A 21,241-nucleotide genomic window follows, 5' to 3' on the forward strand; every position below is an offset into this window, starting at 1 on the left:
ACTTCTAGCTTCTATATAGATTTTCTTTTTTTTTCCTACAGGCTTATGCTGCCTGCAATAATAGGAAACAGGTGATATAGGAAAGGGGAAAAGAATACCAGGAAAATTGGTTGGAATATTTCATTTAGAAGAATAAGATAAACTACTACTCTATCTTCTTTACACAACAGCAGCAACTCACAAATTCCATATGTTTGCATATGAGTGGGGGAGCTAGGCAGAAGAAATAGAGAAAACATTAAAATTATTAAAACAGAGTCTTAGAAAAAAAAAAAACTTTTTTGTTTTTTTTTTGGTGTCTTTCTTGCACATAAATTCAAAGTGTTTTGGAAGCACATAATAGTTTTCCTTCCCTTTTTGTGGTATTTCATGAATAACGAATTAACAGAAAACTAAATGAGAATATGTAGAAGTTCAGCTTCTCTTTAACTTGGAAAATGCATTGCCTTGGAAAAAAAATTGGTTGAAAAGGAAAATATTCAGAACACCCAAGTCTGAGGAAATGTTGTCAGAGTCTGACAACACCGGTTTTATAATACCAGTCATAATGCTAGTGCTGAAGCCAAGCCTTACAGAAGCTGGTTTCAGTTCCATATGGGTCTACAGGCTTGGGCCTATAGTTGGGTTCAGACTTAGCAGCCTGATCAAAATCACCTGAAAGTAGCCAAATGAAGGAATTACATTAGTTAGATGGAAGATGAAGGTTTTCTGAAGCAAGGCAAGAGAATTGAAGTGCTGAATAGAAACAAGAAGAGTTAACACAGTAGGGAAGATCTAAAGCAGGAACACAATGGCACATGTGGTGATGGTAAAAAATCTGGATTGCAGTGAAGGTGAAAAGAACTGAAGCAGAATTTCTATACTGATAAAGAAGTCTGATGAGATGCCAAGAAATAAGTCAGATTTTGAGAAAATATGATGAGAGCTGTAAGGTAATGAAACTTATATGATGTGAAACATTTATTTTTTACTTTACTGCATTCTTTCAAGCCTTATGTAGAACGAAACCTTCTACTGTGGATCTTTGTATCCCTGTATCTTGGAATGTGGTAAGTAAATTTTATTAGTTACATCAGTAGAATTTGAGTAAGCAAAATAATGATATGCTATATGAACCTCTGGTGTGAATTTATACAAATAGATTCACACAGGTAATAAGGTAAATGGCTAGAAATGACTGAATCCAGTTCTGTCTTCTGTAGACCAAAAGCAACTAAATGCTCTCTGTTCATCTCATGCAGTCATTGGTTTCAGTGAAACTGATTGGTTTCAACTATGCACAAAATTCTCTTGTCTCCTGCCAGAAGTTGAGTGTCTTGATTTTAAATGGTTTTGAGATACACCTGTATTTGTTTCTAAATGTTCTTCATAGCAAATTCAGTCTGTTTATCAAGGTTGTTTTTTACCGCTCTTCTGCTGCTTCTTAATTTTAAAATATATTTAGCTCAGCCTGAGACTCCATTAGTTAAGGACTTGAGTGATTTATTGATCCTATCTAACCTGAGCGGCTTATCTTCTCTGCCTCTTCTCATTTCATGAAATGTAAGCCCTGTCTTTGGCAAAACAGCATGACATTCTGTTCTGGAGAAACTCAAGTATTAGTTTGCCTGGCTATATCTTAATTTGATTTTTTTTGTGTATGTGCAAACAATAGACATTATTTTTGTCCTAATGGTAGGTTTTCAGTTTTCTTTCTCCTGGCTGCAGTTTTGAAATCCTCCAGAGAACCACTTACGTAAGACAGAAACTGATTCTCAGAAAATATATCACAAATGCCCCTGTAAGGAGAATATAAAATCTAGTGCATTAAAAGGACAAAATACATTATCTACATTATATCACTGAAGCATAGGGAAGCTCTTTCTTTGTAAAACATTTTGTTGAATATTCATTAATAAGACATTAAATCAAATATAGCTGAAAGAGAGAAGCTGAGTCACTGAGAGCCCCAGTTTCTGCAGGTTTCTACAGAAGAGCAAAGGATCAAAACAGTAACAATGATCAGACTTTCCACACAGCATTCAATCACTTATACAGGATTTATGCCTCTCTTATTTGACGGTGTTCTCACACTTTAGCAGTATGTTTACTGACCGTAACTTGGGCTATAACTCTGCTTCCTCTTGCTAAATGCAACTCAAGTTAGTTTTGTCATTGGATTTACCACACATCTGAACATAATATCCATTTTTAAATTGTACTCTGGCAATCAAATAATTGTTTTTAAAGTATCTACCTGTATCTGTCACTTACTACTGTACCAAAAGCCTCATTTACTAAAATCATCAATATTTCTTGAAAAGTTCAGTTTTGAAAATACAGAACAAAAGAAATTACAAATCTGACTCCTGCTGGGATATTGATTGCTGAAAAAAAAAATTTAGTGATTTTATTTAGTTGGTGTATAATTTAGAAGATAGATAAAAATACTCCAAAATATTTACCATTAAAGCCCATATCTATCATGTATTTCCACACCATATCTGAAATGGTAAGGTTAATGGAGTTGGAATAGCTTAGAGTATTCCGTTCCCTGGCTGAGCTCAAATGATCTGAATCTCTGTTTTTAAGAGTACAGAGCTGATTACAAGTTGTGAGAAACTTCTAGTCAGATTGCGTACAGCTGAGATGGGATCTTTTACTCTCTCACTAACTCTGGCCATAAATATAAGCTACTGTCTGAGATTAAATCAAAAGCAGAAAGATACCTGATCATATTCCAATCTGTTTCAAATATAAAGGTGTCAATATGTAGTTGGCTCTGAACAGAGAAAAAACAGTCTGACAAATTAAAAAGTAGTTCAGGAATCCAAAGAATGTTTGAATGTAAATACGTATTGCTCAATTCTGTACCAAAGGACGGTCCTGGAAAATGGGTTATACAAAAAGAATGAGATCCACTATAGTAGTATACAACTGATGCATAGGTACTTTCCATATGGAATGAAGAAAATAAATTATTTGTTTAATCTTGCAATTATAAACTGTAAATAGTGTTTTGTATCCCTATTGTAAAAGAATCTGCAGGTTAAACAAAGTGTTTTGGAACTGAATTAAGAGTAAAAATTGAGAAAAACACTATGTAGCTGTCCTTCCAGAAATTTTTATTTTAAATGAGAATGTCAGGAGACTTTGTAGCTGACTTTAGAACAATAGCATCTCAAACTAGTGTTCTCAAGACGTGAACATATAGCAACACCACTGACTTGCCTTTCTTATGCTGCATTTAATAAAAGATCAGCTACAATGGAGTTCAAGATTTCACCAAGAAGCACCTGGGAATAATACCTGTTTTAAGGTTGTTTATATATATAGTATAGCTATGCATATCCATGTGACAGGGTCCTATGACAACACTAGTTTGTATTAGTGGCTTGCAGGCAATTTTAAGAGTTTAATACTAACATTTTTAAACTCTGTCTTCTAGTGAGTCAGTGGAAGTATATTAGAATAATAGAAGGAAGACACAGCAAAGGAAGTGGTATGTACTCTTTCTCTTACCTATTGTAGAGTTTTCATAGAAATTTTTAAGAACCTTTTAAAGGCATCAGGTCCTGGATGCAGGACAAATGAAAAATTATTATTTATTTTTTTTTCAAAGAATGATCTTTCTTTTCTTCTGGATGTAGTGTGGTCCCTCTTGAAAAACTGTAGCTTAAATATCTACCAGTGTTCCTGTGAATCTGTTTGGTACATAGAATTTTGGCACAGAATAGATGAAAAATACTGATATGACAGTTAAGTAGGGGTCTATCACAAACTGATTGTTGTGTATTGACAAATATATATATATATTTTCCCAAGCAGAGAACTGGATTTTTGAAAAATATTATAAAATATAAAATGTTATATGTATGGCTTGCAGGGACATCAAAATCTAGGGTAGAGGTGTGAGTCATATAACAATATGCTTTTTTTTTTTTTAATATATATGTATTTAAACTTGCTGTTAAGGGAAATTATTGTGTATCGGAGATTCTTAATGAAACGTTTCTGTGCTGATGCACCAGCACCATTACCGTCAGAAGAGTAAAAATCTTTCATCTATATCAAACATTGCAGAAATTAACTCACTCTCTGCCTTTGCAATCTGTATATATAATGAAAGGCTGAAGACACCAAGGTGCTCACATTGAATAAATTCTGCATGTTTTACAGAAAGAAGATCCACAAAACATTTCCTTTAAACATATCAGCCTCTATTATTCACATATAATCACAACACCTGATCAACATTGCATTTATCCAACAGAGTTATTGTCAAGGGGTGAGAAGGAAATTCTGAAAAACCAAGCATCATGCTCAGGAATCATGGTCCCAGCCTGCCTTCTACTCTAAGTCAAGTTTTTGTACTAGGCACTTCTGAGTAACCCTTCAAAGTTAAGGTCAAGAGAATTAATTTAGAGCATCTATATAAGCATTTTATGACAACCACATTAATATTAAATGAGTTCATAATCATCAGTATTATTACTATAATATCAGAACAATTAAACATGATAGAGCCATTATTTTAAGACATTGTCGAGTTTAGACCTACTTCACAGTATGACAGCACGTGCTTCTGAGCTAAAATACAGTTGATCAGCAGAAACAATATGTGGAGTGGTACTTAAACTGTTAGTTATCTATAAATAACAGGAAGTGTCTGAAGATCAAGATACTCTTCTCTTTGTTGTAACTTCTTTTTAACAGATAAACTTGGAAATACAAGTCTCAGACTCTGCTTGTACAGATTTCTTACAACTGAAACTTATTTATTGATTTTGGCAGGAATGCTTCTCAGCTAACTGGGGGAGAATAATGTTTATGGTTTGCACTTAAAGTTGCATTCATACAGAAACAGAATTTGCTTATTTTCTCCTTTACCTGCTATGGAAAAATCTGTGGGGCAGATTTTTGTTTCTTGCAATTTTGAAGTACTTCTGTACTTACTGAGGGAAATATTCAGAATCTTAGAGTTTCTGAACCATAACAAGGAAACAATTAACCCCCCAGCCCCACCAAATTTTAATTAGGATGGCAGTACTAGGGACTGTAATAATAACTCATTTTTGGCATCAAATAACAATAACAATAATAACAATTCATTTGTTTTATAGTCTTCCTCTGTTTTAAAATAAGTAAGGCAAAAGAACAGCTTTGGGCTATCATTACTCTTAAATGTTTATTTGATGGAATGCTTTAAACTAACCAACTTCAAATTCAGTTACTTGTTCTCCTTGAAGTACTGGAATGACCTAAAGAATGACCTATAACTTAACATTTTCACCGTAGCAAACCTTTTTTTTTTTTTTTAATGCTTTAATGCTTTCCCTGTCCATTTATATGCATTTTAAAATAATTTCATTTCTTTATGTTTTCACTGTAGCTTCTTTCTACAGCATGTCTTGCTTTTATATGAACTCCTGACATTCTTGAAGCAAACCTATCCTACATGTGTATTACCAAGACATATCTTTATCCAAAATCTGTTGAACCCTTCATTTATTTTTTCTCTTCTGAGCAACATAAAAATGTCCACTTTCATTCACTATTTATGAATTTTGCACACGCATCTGTATTTATACAAGTCACTATACCTGACAATGATTTTATATCTGGAAGTATAATAGCTTTGATATAGCTTTGATGTGTTATATTAAAGAAATAACTTCAAAAATCTGTGAGAAAACAACATTTTTGCATTTTTGATAATCAGAGATATTTATGCTTTTTTTTTTTTAATAGACTTAGTAAAATCAGCAATCCGTGAAACATTTACTAGAAACCTTTCTACAATGTATTGTTACTGATACCAATATCCATGCACAAAACTAAAAGCATGTCTTTTTTTTTTTTTTTCCCCCCAAATTCCATTTGCTTTTGTTCCAAAAAGTGTCATAGTATTTAATGAGAAATTCAGGTTAGGAAATAAAGAAGTGTTGGTACTCAGAGTACAGATCATATTCAACACTTGGGAATAAGTTGGCAAAATAGCATTCTTAGCTTTTAGCTAATAGAGTTGTAAATATTGTATTATTAGTTAATTTAAGAGATTTTTGTTGGTCTCATATAATGTATTTCTCTTAAATTCATTCTAAGTCATAACTAAGTTATACTGCAGTCATTATTGCTGCAGACTTTGAAAAGTCTTATTTATTTATTTTTTTTTTCCAGCAGCTCAAGCTGATGTTTTTAAATAGAGTTCTGGTGTCTTTTTTTAAAGAGCAGATTTACTCTTTCAGACAGGCTAAAGGGTAGTATAGCCTGCCTGAGTGGCAGATGGCCTGCAACAAAGCTTTTAGCTGCTGACATGATCATAAAGGAGCATGTTGCTATAAAATTGAGCTTGCTACTACTGTTAATTACAATCTAATAAACAATGTATAAAGCTCCGCCTGAATTTTTAAAATGTGTTTCATGCATTGCTTAACACAAATTATCAGGAGACATAGTATACTACACAACAGATACTTTTTCACACAATTCAGATGATCATTGCAATGCTTTTTCTTTGCACTGCTAGATTTTTTAAGTAAAGCAGCCAAAATAAGGAGAAGACCAGATACTGGATTTCAAAGCAACCTTTGCTTGTTTCCACCACAGGGGCTTACTGTCAATCCACCAATGTATACTTTCCCACATCTTTGTGTACCCAAATCTCTTATGTTTGTAAAAATTCTTTGCAATTTCATTTTTAGAGGTCATGTGTGAAAACCTGGTATAAAAACTTATCATAGATCAGGTTAGTGTCTGGAACTAAATTCAGATACTTCCTAATGGCTTTAAAAGAAATTAAGTTTTCCATTGCAGTTCAGGATAACACTTAAGTTTTTAGAAGTCTTTACAGCTATCCTAAAGAATCAATGGAAATGGTAATTTTAATACAGAACAAGCTATGGAATAAAACTTTCCATTAAATCATTTAGGACTTAAAGTGTAATTTTTAAGAAATATCCTAAGCATTCCTTTAGTTTCATTGCCCTTTATGGGACTTTGTCAGGCCACAAAAGCTTATGTAGCCTTATCTCTAACAAATAAATCCATCTTCTTCCAGAATAATTATTTTTCAGTGCTATGAATTCTCACTCCCTCGTGTCTTTCCCAGGCACTGAACTCTTAAAAGTGCAGCATGCTTACAACATATGATGAGTTAGATTTGGAAGACCTGTACTTTGATTCCATAAATTTCCTTCTCACACAACAATAAACAGCTCACTAGCTCAAATTCTCTATTCCTATTATTCCTATTATTATATAAGCATATAATATATGCAAATAATGTTATCATATATGTAAATATATACGCAAAACCTAAAGCTTTATCTTGCCTTCATACAATGCCATTCCTTGAATTTGTTTTGAAAAATGATAAGCAGTATGTGCTACCACAGGCACTCTAATTGATTTTATACATTTGATGATAACTACTCCTGTATTACAGATTAGAACTCAGTAACGTGTACCCTCTGACTATTTCTTTAAAAATGAAAATGAATGAAAGTGTTTTGTTTTTTATATTCTTAGGAGTTAATTCCCATTTTTATGTCATTATTTATTATTATATCAATTGTTTTAAGAAACTTAGAGAGAGATGTTGTCTCTTGTTAGAGGGTTTTCAGGAGAGTCAGTGTTCACCCCCCACCCCCCCAACCCTATTTTAATGGTGTAATCGAACAATTATTTAACACCTAAGTCTTGCTTATCATGGCACCATGTGAGCACTCTCTTCCTCTTTAAGAGAGCTAAATTCAGCTTGAATTATAAGTAGTATACATAGTAGTATTGTGGTCAGAAGTAGTATCTTTTGAAGGTGACATTTCTCCTTTATAGAATGGTAATGAAAGAAAAGAGCTAAAGAAGTAAGAATGAGAAATGTTGGTATGTTCATATATGAAAATCCCCTTTGTCATCAGTGGCATGTGTCTATTTCAAGGAAATGTATTGTATCTATAAGGAATCTATACTTAGATTGATAAAAATGAAAAAATGAACGAACACGTGTTGCTTAGGCAATATGAAGTTTATACTACATATTGGATTCTGAGGTATAAAAAGCCCTTTGCCAGAGACTTTCTGCTTTAGCTTTCACATGTTCTGTCTGCTATGTCAAAACTCAGCTACTGCTTCACTTGGCCTCCTTTATGAAAGACTGACAAGTATGAAAAATACTTTCTTAAGAAGATTTTTTTAGAAGTTCTTAAGAAGATTTTTTTTAAGTATAATTGTTACAACTTAAAAAATCTGTAGAAAAATATCTGATCTTTGACTAAATCATATTATCTGTTAGGGATAGTTGCGCAAATATGTCAAACATGGTTGAATAGTATGAGTATTTGACACTCCTACCCAGAAGCAGCTGATTTCACACAGCATTTCTATCAGCCTAACATGTTAGAGCTTTGTATTAAAGGATGGCTTGCCAAGAATGAAAAACAATAAATCATGAGAATTTGCGGACTGCAGCTAATTACCAACCAGTAGCACTAACTCATTGAACTGGCATGCAAAATGATGGAACAGGTTTGGGCAGAAAGTAATACTTGAGGTCCCTTTAAAGATTCTTGATGTTGGTCAGAAATGAATGTTACAGTTATCTGCTACAGGGGTGAGCTAAAGCATTTGCCATCATTATTTTGTACCAGACCCAAAATAGAAAGTTGTGTAAGGAACATTTTCCATGTGAAAAAATTGTTCTAGATGTTAAATTCTACAAATTTATTATTGAGGTACTTATCTGTATCTTCTAACCTGTAGCAAAAACAAACCTTTTCTGAGACATTACACAGATATATGCCAGTCTATTCATATTTTTTCCATGAAAACTATATCTGATAGTGGCATAATCTCTCATTGTATTCCAGGACAGAATCTGTAAATCAAACCAAAATTGAACCAAAAGTTTTGTCTTTTACAGTCACAAGCTTCAACCTATTTTCACTAGTTCATGCTATCTAATTGCTATTAATTTATCAATCTGAGTATGAATGAAGCAGATGCTACCTAAAGAAGATTGAAAATTTAGTATTTAAAAAATATGGGTTATAACATTCCAAGGATTTTAGTATAGACACTGTCTCCTTTCTCTCTCTCTTTGTTTCTTAAATATTTAAAAATGGAAAGACTACTTTCTACACAATATTCTTAATTTCAAAATGTTATTGCTCCTCCAACCTTTTATTTGAGAAAGATTTTTCTTCTCCTCTCTGCAGATACCTGCTTAGAGTGGCCCTTTAAATTACTTGTTTTCATCCTAGGTTTCCTGCAGTTATTTTTGCCTGTTAAAAATACCTTGGTTAAGAGAGAAAACTTGAGCAAAGCAAATCTGTTATACAATTTTTGTCCTCATATATTCTCACAAGCAGGTGGATGAGAATGACATTAAGTGGCTGTGAATCAGTTCTGAATTTACTAAGTAGTCACAGAATTCTGAATCTCATTTGAGTTTGAGCTGTTTGCCTTTATGCCACTTATCTCCAGCTTCTATTTTATGTATTTCATCATTTATCTCCAGGTTTTTCACTTGCATGTGACTATTTCCTAGGTCATCTTCCAGGCTTAAACATGCTACTTAATTTCAGATAAACTAGACCTATTTTGCCAGTTCCCTACCCCCATTTACCAAATAAAAGAAACAGCTTTCTTCTACCAGCTCTGTTTGTCTTGAACTTATTGGTATATTTTATCACACTGATAGAACATGCCCCAGTTGGGTCTCACAGTTCTGCTGTCTGCTCTAAGCCACTTGACCTTGCTGTGGTGCTATCCCAATTGACCGCATAATGTTCTGCATCTCTGCACTGTAACATGCATGTTTTTTGTTTCTCTTGGACCATTTTATCTCTGATGTAGATTGTCATGCTATAAAAAACAGTATGTTCTATATAACAAGGAGGGAAGTGGACCTTAAGAAATCTTGGTCAGATGCTTAAGCAATTTTGCATTAAATATAAATATACATATATATATATTTGCCTATATAAACATATATAAGAAATATTCTACAAATACTTGATGCTGCAACATACAGCCTCCAAAACATCTAAACTTGAACCCCAAATGCTCATATTTTCAAATTTTTATTTTACAGTAATATCTACCACAAAGCTGCCAGTAGCTTCAACAGCTTCTGAGGCTGCTGGGTTTTCATGGTAGTTTAAGGTCCTTTAATTTTACCTCTCTCAAGTTCTAGGAGTAAAAATACATGATTCAACACATAAAACAATTACACAAACCATTCTTTCCCAAAGAGATGCCAAACAATTATGTTATGTATGTATGTAAGTTACAGCAATGTATACAAGGGGCTGATCTGTAAGTGTGGTGTGTTTGTTAAATTTGATATCAGCAGTCTTATCAGTTATTACAAGAAATAGTTGGCAGATATTTTCCACCAAAATTTAAGCATAAAGTTACGTGTTCCAATAAAGCTTATTCTTAGCACTTGCATCTATTATTGAAGTTCCTATTCTTCTAAGAGTGTGTTGGCCCATTCTGCTATATAAAGAATCTGTGAAATGCTCTAGATTACTTACAAAATGTAAATATTTTCCTTTGAATTTATCAATTTTTGTTGGCTAAAAAGAAAACTTTATAATCTACCTTTTTGTTGCATGCTCAATATTTACATTTTAATGTAAAATCTCATATTCAGACTGTTGATTGAATAACTTCGAAGTCTGTTGCGCTTTATTATCAGTGCCACTCATTATGCAGGGTGTGATGACTAACAGAAAGCCTTTGCCTCACAGCTCTATGAGATACAGATTTTCTTATGATATGATGGTGTTCAGACATGAAATGAATATAGAAGTAGTAATAATTAAAAAACAAACAAACAAACAAAATCTACTGTTTTACAATTTCCTTCCAAGGATAGTCAGCAGTTTGCTTTTATTCAGACTTTGTTATCATACTGTATGTGCCTATTTCCTTCCAAATATATGTACTTGATAATTACAAATGAGAAAAGTTTAAAAAATAATAAATTTGAGTGATACAAACTTAGTGTTGATGAGAAACCTCTGAAAAAGATTTCCAAAATGTATTCTCTGGCAGCTGTATTTGCCCGGTCTTTGGGCTGCCACTACAGCTTTATTCCCCAACCCTCCGATCAATACAGTCCAATTACCTTAGAAAATATCAGCAATTGAGTGCAGTTAACAGTAAACTGTCAAGGAAGAGCTCTTTAGAGTGAAAGGCACACTATACAACCAGGCAAAGAGAGGACTCCTTATCTCTTCATGGGACGTCTGGCAATAATTGCTCTTAGCAATTGAAATCAGAAAGTAACTTGATCACATCATCAGTCTGGGTCAACAAGATAGATCTGCCTCCCAAGAATACATTTAGTTTCATTAGTTTAATATTTATTTCTATCTCTACTAACAGGAATCCTAACAATAATTTTTCAGATAGCCTCATGATACAGAAAACTGGTTGTCTTTAGAGGCCTTTTTTGCTCCAGTCAGGGTGCCATTCAAAAATGAATGGTGAATAATAATCTTTCTGTGGGTAATATACTCATAGTCCTGTTTCATGTAGCTCAGCCTAGATGTCTTCCCATTTTAGAGATCTTTACTTACATTGTTTATGCTTCCCATTTGACCCTTCTCATCCACCATCATTCTAGCACCCATATCTAAACTATGTTTTATAGTTGAAGGATCCCAGTTACAGAAAAAATAACTCATTCATTTAAAAAAACAAATGGAAAAATACATCACAAGGTGATGCATAAACAAGTGCTAATAAAGAAACAAACCAAAACCCAACACATATATGTATGTTCTTGAACAGAAACCATGTGTATGACTTCTCCATACCAGATAAATAAGGATTTCAGTGGCGTCACAACATATACTTCTGAAGAAAAACATACACATAATGTTTTTCCTAAAAGGTTAACTATAACACTTCCTAATCCATCAAGTTTGTAAGAGATTATGAAAATAAGGACTTCCAGCTGAGTTTCACAGCATTTAGTCCGTTAGTCAGTGTTTCAGCTCTGAGTGAGAATATTGAATTTTGCTAAAATTTGTCTAGTTTACGTTATTATAAATAGCTACTTTTTCGTAAAACAAGTGATTTCAAGTTTCTTTCTGTTATCTGTTACATATTGATTTTTAAAAAATATTTATTGTATACAGAAAACATTTAGAAAATGTGACATTTACAATGTAAATGTCACATTTTCTACTACAAATAATGCATCACTGAGCATTTTCAAAAGCATGTTCCCTGACAGAATTTGTATACATGTATGAAATATATGAAATATTGAAATATTATATGAAATATTTCTAATATATGAAATATTTCTAATAATATTTCATATTATATGAAATATTTCTATATTCATATATGAAATATTTCTCAGTTTATTAACTATTTTCAAGGCAAAAAGAAAAGCAATATTGAGTTATCAAAGAGAAATGAAAAACTAAAATGCACTGACCTAAAAAGAGACTATTTTTAGTTTAAAGGAAGTACTTAAGTAACATTCTGTGTACCACACTTTAATCATTACCCTTATCAGGATGACAAGTGATGCCAGGATAATAAATAAAGTCTTTGATTAGAAATGAAATTGCTCTGACAGAATTTAAAGGCCATAGGGCCCTTTCAGTTCCCCTCCTCTCTGTCAGTCATATACATTCCTCCTTTTTCTTTTCCATAAACTGTTCAAATTCAGAAATACACTGTAGGGAAGAATCGGTAAAGATCGGTAAAGATCAAAATCAGAAAACAAAACAAAACAAAATAAAATACACAGCTGCCAATATAAAATTTTCTAGCCATAAACTAAGCCTAAGGAGAAATAATGAACTGTACAATTGACAGCATACACAGTAAAGTCTTCTGTCAATATCAGTCGCTTTTGTTTTACCAAAATGAAGAAATCATTCTTGCTCTGTGTTATAGCTCCAGATTCTGTCAGAAAATACAATAACTTAAAAAACATACTGCAGGTTCACTTCTTATTTGCACAGACAGCAATCCTGCTACTATGCTAGTATTGTAGTCAGGAAAGTAACTAGCCACAAATGTCCTATTTCCAGGGAGAAAAATTCAGTTTCTGGAATATTCTAGTATTATCAACTCCAAACAAATGTGTCTCAAATTATGCTTCTATGGCCAAGGTTTTTCTGAGTTAACTACATTTACAAGTATCAGTAAGTACACTTTGAACAATCATTTGACATTTAATTAACTAACAATAACCATTGTTTACATACATATTAAGTACTCACCAAAGAATTAATTGAATTTGATATATTACCATGTTATCTGTACTGATTTGATTAACAACTTTAACATTGTATTACATTAGTCCTTGCAATATAAATTAACATCAATAGGATTTGATATAACCACAATACATAGACTGCAGAAGGTAATAAAAAGCTCACCTTCTTCTTTAAACTGCAGTTAATAAAAATGCTTCTTCAATTTCTCAGGTTTGTCTCCAGGACACACTAATCTGAAAGTCCCAATGGGCTGGGCAAAATTTAAAATGTATTGGGCATCTGTGATCTAAGGTGTGGGCTTTTCCTCCTGTACTATACAGCTGCTTCCCATCTTACACCTGTATACAATATTTTTTAAACGCATTTAAAGATTAATCTAATCCCTGGTTAGAGATGGAGAAATGAAATCGCAAAGAACTGAAAGGATGTGCCCTACTGACCAATAATGACAAAACCACCAAAGTTAAGCCTTTCTAGTACATGCTAACCAGCTGAATTTAAATGCATTGAATCCAGTTACAAGCAGGGATGCATGACCGTCTTCCAGCGGCCTGAATATTCAGCCAAGCTGCAACATGGCAGCCAGGAAGAATTGTTTTAATGGCTTGGTAAGACCTGTTTGTGTCCTTTCATCTCACTGATATCGACTCCTGTAATCACTGAAGTAAATCCTTCATAAAATAACTGTCTTCTTTCTCAGTGTTTCTTACAGTACACTCTTCTGTGCTGGTTATTTATGCAGCAAGGGATTGAGGGACAGAAGAAAACAGACATTTTCCCTCATTCTTTTCTGACATTTTCAGCCAGACAAGCATAGTCTTTCAGTTCCATTTTACACGACCTGCTTCATCAATCTTAGTTCCAGAGAATTCAACTTGAATTCTGAATGCTCTCTCAAATGACCACCAAGTCACTGTCCAACTTTCTTCCATTCTACACTTTTCATAGGCTTAAAAGTTAAAAATCTGCAATATTTATTAGATCACCTAGAGCTGTATGACTTTCTTTTTTCTTTTTTTATTGCTATGATACATTAAACTGCTTTATTGGAAGGGCCCTTAAAGATCATCTAGTTCCAACCCCCCCCCCCCCCCCCCCCCCGTATTGGGCAGGGATACTTGAATTTTTGTAGCTTAAACTGCTAAATTAATAACTCCTGCATTTCTACATGCCTCAAATAAATAGCCCTTATAACCCAACACTAGCACCTATCATTCAACATTCATTCATTTTGGTTTGGTTCCCTGATTTTTTTATTGTTTTATTTTTGTGTTACATTTACTTATTCTAGAGCTATACAACAGAATATTATTATTAACATCTCTCATGATGTGTTGAATCTAGGCATACAGTCCAAAAATGTATTATGTTCTTGTCGTGGCATACTCATTAAAATGTAATTTGCCATCCACTGCTGGGAAGAACATTAACAGTTAATAACTTGTCCAGTCCTTCTAATAGCTTTTAACCATGGGCGATACAGTTTTGATTTATATGAATTTGTTGCCTGCTGAGAAAAACTGAATTACTACCTTTAATACACATGAATTACAACTGAAGTGGATTTAAGGGAAAAATCAGAGTTGGACATCATGCCACTGACATTTGTGCTCTATTATTTGATTTTATTTTTTACCTGAGGCATATAGTCAGGCATCTAACATGGCTGCAGATGATTTGTTGGCTTTTGTGCAGCTGATTGGGTTAATATAATCTGTAATTTTATTTCAATAAATAAAACAATTCCATTTTGTAGACAAGCTGCTGCAAAAGAACACTTAGCTGCTTTCTGAACTGGCTGAAGATATTCCTAGGCAACTAATTAAGAGCTAGTACCTTTCCATAAAGGTGTTCTTGACCATAGATGTGTCATTTTGTGCACTGTTGACTGCAGTGATTTGCTGTAAATCTGCAGCCTCTTTTTTAGAACGACATTTTACTTTCCAATCTCCATCTATTGTAAGTTAGAGGAGAACCATTCTCAAACTTGGAATGTTGCGCAGGGAGAAAACAATGCAAAAAGCTGTAAATTGTTCAAGAAATGATACCAGAAATTAGAATATGTTCTTGATGAAGCTGTAAACTTCAACTGGTAGACTTATCAAAATAAGATGACATCCTCCTGCCTAGTGATGAGTGGGGTGAATACCACTTCCATCTGTTGTATTGTAAAGAAATAATATCGACTTCAAAGAGAACACTCTTAACCTGTTTGTTTTGGTGAAATGAAAATACCAATCCAGAAACTCATATTTCTGAATGTTGTGGTTTAACCCGGCTGGCAGCTAAACACCACACAGCCGTTCGCTCACCCTCCCCCCTCCCTCTCTGGGATGGGGGGAGAGAAACGGGAAAGTGAAGCCTGTGAGTTGAGATAAAGACGGTTTATTAAGACAGGAAAATAATAATAACAATAATAATAATAATAGTGATAATGGTAATAGTATTAACAATAATAATGTGTAAGAAAACAAGTGATGCACAATGCAATTGCTCACCACCCGCTGACCGATGCCCAGCCTATTCCCGAGCAGCCGGCCCCCCCACCCCGGCCAGCCACCCCTATATATTGTTTAGCATGACGTCAGATGGTATGGAATACCCCTTTGGCCAGTTTGGGTCAGCTGTCCTGGGTCTGTCCCCTCCCAGCTCCTGCTGCACCCCCAGCCTGCTCGCTGGCAGGACAGAGCAAGAAGCCGAAAAGTCCTTGGCCTGGTGTAAACACTGCTCTGCAACAATTAAAACATCAGCATGTTATCAGCGCTCTTCTCATCCTAATCCAAAACATAGCACCCTACCAGCTACTATGAGCTACTTAACTCTGTCCTAACTGGAACCAGGACAGATATCCACCCCTTATTCCATACCATTTATGTCATGCTCAGGTTACACTCTGTCCAATACATTCTAATTAATCACCATTTTCATCTATGATATATAGCAATCATGGTAGTGATGACATACATTATTATATAATAATTAACATACTACAATTCAACTCATGGGCTATTCTCACCCAGTATCAAATCCCCTTGAGGTACACACCGGACCTCCCCATTCTTTTGCATTACCCACCAAGTGCATCCAGGTCCCTGAGCAAAAGCAATTCCACGAATAGGTTTGCCTTTTCCTGAGGCAGGAGTAGCCCAGACTGTTTTACCCAGCATGTTTCTTACGTGCACTACAGGAACTTTATCCCCTTCTACAGTGCGTAACAGGTTTGATTGGGCAGGTCCAGTTCGGTTGGCAGATCCCCTGGTATTGACTAACCAGGTGGCCTTTGCCAAATGTGTATCCCAATTTTTGAATGTCCCAGCACCCATTGCTTTCAGTGTAGTCTTCAACAGTCCATTGTATCGTTCAACTTTTCCAGAGGCTGGTGCATGATAGGGGATGTGATACACCCACTCAATACCATGTTCTTTGGCCCAAGTGTCTATAAGGTTGTTTCGGAAATGAGTCCCGTTGTCTGACTCAATTCTCTCTGGGGTGCCATGTCGCCATAAGACTTGCTTTTCAAGGCCCAGGATAGTGTTCCGGGCGGTGGCATGGGGCACAGGATATGTTTCCAGCCATCCGGTGGTTGCTTCCACCATTGTAAGTACGTGGCGCTTGCCGTTGCGGGTTTGAGGGAGTGTGATGTAATCAATCTGCCAGGCCTCTCCATATTTATATTTCAGCCATCGTCCTCCATACCAAAGAGGTTTTGACCGTTTGGCTTGCTTGATTGCAGCACATGTTTCACAGTCATGAATAACCTGTGCTATAGTGTCCATGGTCAGGTCCACCCCTCGATCACGAGCCCATCTGTAGGTTGCATCTCTACCTTGATGGCCTGAGGTGTCATGGGCCCATCGGGCTATAAATAATTCACCTTTATGTTGCCAGTCCAGGTCCACCTGAGCCACTTCAATCTTAGCAGCCTGATCCACCTGCTGGTTGTTTTGGTGTTCTTCAGTAGCCCGATTCTTGGGCACATGAGCATCTACATGGCGTACCTTTACAACCAGGTTCTCTACCCGGGCAGCAATATCTTGCCACAATGCCGCAGCCCAGATGGGCTTGCCCCTGCGCTGCCAGTTGTTCTGCTTCCATTGCTGTAACCACCCCCACAGGGCATTTGCTACCATCCATGAATCAGTATAGAGATAGAGAACTGGCCACTTTTCTCGTTCAGCAATATCTAAAGCCAGCTGAATGGCTTTTACTTCTGCAAACTGACTCGATTCACCTTCTCCCTCAGCAGCTTCTGCAACTCGTCGTGTAGGACTCCATACAGCAGCTTTCCATCTCCGATGCTTTCCCACAATACGACAGGACCCGTCAGTGAACAAGGCATATTTCTTCTCATTTTCCGGTAGCTTGTTGTACAGGGGGGCTTCTTCAGCACGAACCACCTCCTCCTCTGGTGATATCCCAAAGTATTTGCCTTCTGGCCAGTCCATAATCACCTCCAAGATTCCTGGGCGACTGGGGTTTCCTATTCGAGCCCGCTGAGTAATCAGTGCAACCCACTTGCTCCATGTAGCATCAGTTGCATGATGCGTAGAGGGGACCCTTCCTTTGAACATCCAGCCTAGTACCGGCAGTCGGGGTGCCAGGAGGAGCTGCGCTTCAGTACCGACCACTTCCGAAGCAGATCGAACTCCTTCATATGCTGCCAATATCTCCTTTTCAGTTGGAGTATAGCGGGCTTCAGATCCTCTGTATCCCCGACTCCAAAACCCCAGGGGTCGACCTCGAGTTTCCCCAGGTTCTTTCTGCCAGAGGCTCCAGGTGGGACCATTCTCTCCGGCTGCGGTGTAGAGCACATTCTTTACATCTGGTCCTGTTCGGACTGGCCCGAGGGCTACTGCATGAACTATTTCCTGCTTAATTTGTTCAAAGGCTTGTCGTTGCTCAGGGCCCCATTCAAAAGCATTCTTCTTACGGGTTACTTGGTAGAGCGGGTTTACAATCAGACTGTAATTTGGAATATGCATTCTCCAAAACCCCACGACACCTAGGAAAGTTTGTGTTTCTTTTTTGCTAGTTGGTGGAGACATAGCTGTTATTTTGTTGATCACATCCATTGGGATTTGACGGCGTCCATCTTGCCATTTTATTCCTAAAAACTGGATCTCTCGTGCAGGTCCTTTAACTTTATTCTGTTTTATGGCAAAACCGGCCTTCAGAAGGATTTGGACTATTTTCTTCCCTTTCTCGAAAACTTCTTCTGCAGTGTCACCCCACACAATGATGTCATCGATGTACTGCAGGTGTTCAGGAGCTTCCCCCTGCTCCAGCGCAGACTGGATCAGTCCATGGCAAATGGTAGGGCTGTGTTTCCACCCCTGGGGCAGCCGATTCCAAGTATATTGGACTCCCCTCCAAGTGAAAGCAAACTGTGGCCTGCACTGTGCTGCTAGAGGGATGGAGAAAAATGCATTAGCGATATCAATTGTGGCATACCACTTGGCTGCCTTTGATTCCAGTTCATACTGGAGTTCTAGCATGTCCGGCACTGCAGCACTCAGTGGTGGCGTGACTTCGTTCAGGCCACGATAGTCCACTGTTAGTCTCCACTCACCATTAGACTTTCGCACTGGCCATATGGGACTATTAAAAGGTGAATGAGTCTTGCTGATCACTCCTTGGCTCTCCAGTTGACGAATTAGCTTATGGATGGGACTCAGGGAGTCTCGGTTGGTGCGATATTGCCGCCGGTGCACAGTTGTGGTAGCGATCGGCACTTGCTGTTCTTCAACCCTCAGCAACCCCACAACAGAAGGGTCCTCTGAGAGACCAGGCAAGGTAGACAACTGTTTAATGTCCTCTGTCTCCAAAGCAGCTATGCCAAAAGCCCAGCGGAACCCTTTTGGGTCCTTGAAATATCCTCTTCTAAGATAGTCTATGCCAAGGATGCACGGAGCATCTGGGCCAGTCACAATACGGTGCTTTTGCCACTCATTACCGGTTAGACTCACTTCAGCCTCCAATGCAGTTAACTGCTGGGATCCCCCCGTCACACCATAAATACAGATGGGCTCTGGCCCTTTATAGCTTGATGGCATTAGAGTACATTGTGCACCGGTGTCTACCAAAGCCTTATACTTCTGTGCGTCTGACGTGCCAGGCCATCGAATCCACACAGTCCAATAAACTCGATTGTCCCTTTCCTCCCCCTGGCTGGAGGCAGGGCCCCTCTAGTCCTGGTCAGAATCTTCATTTCTGTGTTTAAAGGACTGCCTGCTGGAAGTTGGAGCAGCAAACCTTTCAGAGAACTCCTTTTTCCCAATTGTTTTCCTTTGCAATTCACGTACCCGTGCCTCTAGGGTCGCAGTAGATTTTCCATCCCATTTTCTCATATCCTCTCCATGGTCACGTAGGTAAAACCACAGGGTGGCGCGGTGTGTGTGCCCACCATATTGTCTTCCTTGCATAGATGAACGTTTACCCCTAATAGCTGAGACACTGGTTTGTACAGGTGGGGAGGAAAATAAACTCTCTTTAAGTTGGTGGATCTCTTCAGAAAGTTTCTCCAAAGCATTCTCTTTTAGCTGGTGGACACTGGTTCGTTCAGGTGAAGGGGAAGATAATCTTTCTTCAAGTTGGTGGATCTTTTCAGAAAGTTTCTCCAAAGCATTCTCTTTTAGCTGGTGGACACTGGTTCGTTCAGGTGGAGGGGAAGATAAATTCTCTTTAAGTTGGTGGACCTCTTCAGAGAGTTTCTCCACAGCTGAGACACAGGCCTTTAGGGAAGAGGAGAGATTTCCTTCGTACTGCCGGAGTATTTTAGTCACTTCATTCACTGTGGGATTCTCCTCCGTTTTCCAGGTTAGTATTGCCAATGAGTTGGCATATGATGATGGGGCACTCCGTACAAACTTCCGCCACATGGGTGGTGTACACTGGACTGCATCTGGATCTGTGGATGTTTGTGCGTCATCTAGGTCCTTATAAATTACTTCCCGTACGGCCAATTCCCTCAGGTACTGAATTCCCTTCTCCATGGTGGTCCATTTGCTTGGTAAACATACAAGTTCTTCCTTGAAGAGATACCTTTCCTTCACAGCTGACAGGAGACGCCTCCAGAGGCTGCGAGATTGTGCTCCATCTCCAATTGCTTTGTCAATGCATGCGTCCCTAGCAAGGGATCCCAGCCGCCTGGCTTCCTTGCCCTCCAATTCCACATAATTGGCTCCCGTGTCCCAGCACCGGAGCAGCCAGGTGACAAGCTGCTCGCCTATACAGCGACCAAAATCTTTTCGCACATCTCGTAGCTCACGCTGGTATAGAGTCCGGGTAATTACTGTTGATTTTCCGACATCCTCATCCTCATCTTCAGTCTCCTGCACCTTTGATGGCTGGTATGGAGTCCGGGTAGTTACTGTTGATTTTTCGCCATCCTCATCCTCATCTTCAGTCTCCTGCACCTTTGATGGCCCAGCCTCGTCTTCACTTCGCCCAGACTTAGCAGAAGACTGTCTGCGTTTTAAACGACCTGAGCCTCTATACCATTTTTTCACCTTGTCTACAGGGGCAACTTGCACTGCTACAGCTCGTTTCTCTGACCCAGCCACAGGGTCTGCCACAGGGGTTGGAATACCCTCTGCGGGGTCAACTTGCACTGCTACAGCTCGTTTCTCTGACCCAGACACAGGGTCTGCCACAGGGCTTGGAATACACTCTGCGGGGTCAACTTGCACTGCTACAGCTCGTTTCTCTGACCCAGACACAGGGTCTGCCACAGGGGTTGGGATACCCTCTGCGGGGTCAACTTGCACTGCTACAGCTCGTTTCTCTGACCCAGCCACAGGAGTGGGAGCAGCTGCACGAGCTGGGGCAGCTGCAGGAGCTGGGGCAGCTGCAGGAGCTGGAGCGGCTGCAGGGGCTGGAGCTGGAGCGGCTGCAGGAGCTGGAGCTGGAGCGGCTGCAGGAGCTGGAGCTGGAGCGGCTGCAGGAGCCGGAACGGCTGCAGGAGCTGGAGCTGGAGTAGCTGCAGGAGCTGGAACTGGAGCGGCTGCAGG

At 37.8% G+C, this 21,241-nt stretch overlaps 1 long non-coding RNA gene across 4 annotated transcripts in view; it reads left to right on the forward strand.

Annotated features, from left to right (window-relative positions):
* Nucleotides 1-211: 211 nt before the first annotated feature.
* Nucleotides 212-21,241, forward strand: part of LOC310898507 — a 36,670-nt gene continuing 15,640 nt past the window's right edge. For 3 of the 4 annotated variants that reach the window (XR_014583348.1, XR_014583349.1, XR_014583350.1), the window contains exons 1-2: nucleotides 212-932; nucleotides 3,428-3,481. This is a non-coding gene — a long non-coding RNA (uncharacterized lncRNA). Of the gene's footprint in view, nucleotides 933-3,427; nucleotides 3,482-13,543; nucleotides 13,841-21,241 lie in introns of those variants that run through there. The other variant, XR_014583351.1, reaches the window with a different exon arrangement.

Source organism: Anser anser (assembly GCF_964211835.1).
Source record: "Anser anser genome assembly, chromosome: 4".
Classification (NCBI taxonomy): domain Eukaryota; kingdom Metazoa; phylum Chordata; class Aves; order Anseriformes; family Anatidae; genus Anser; species Anser anser.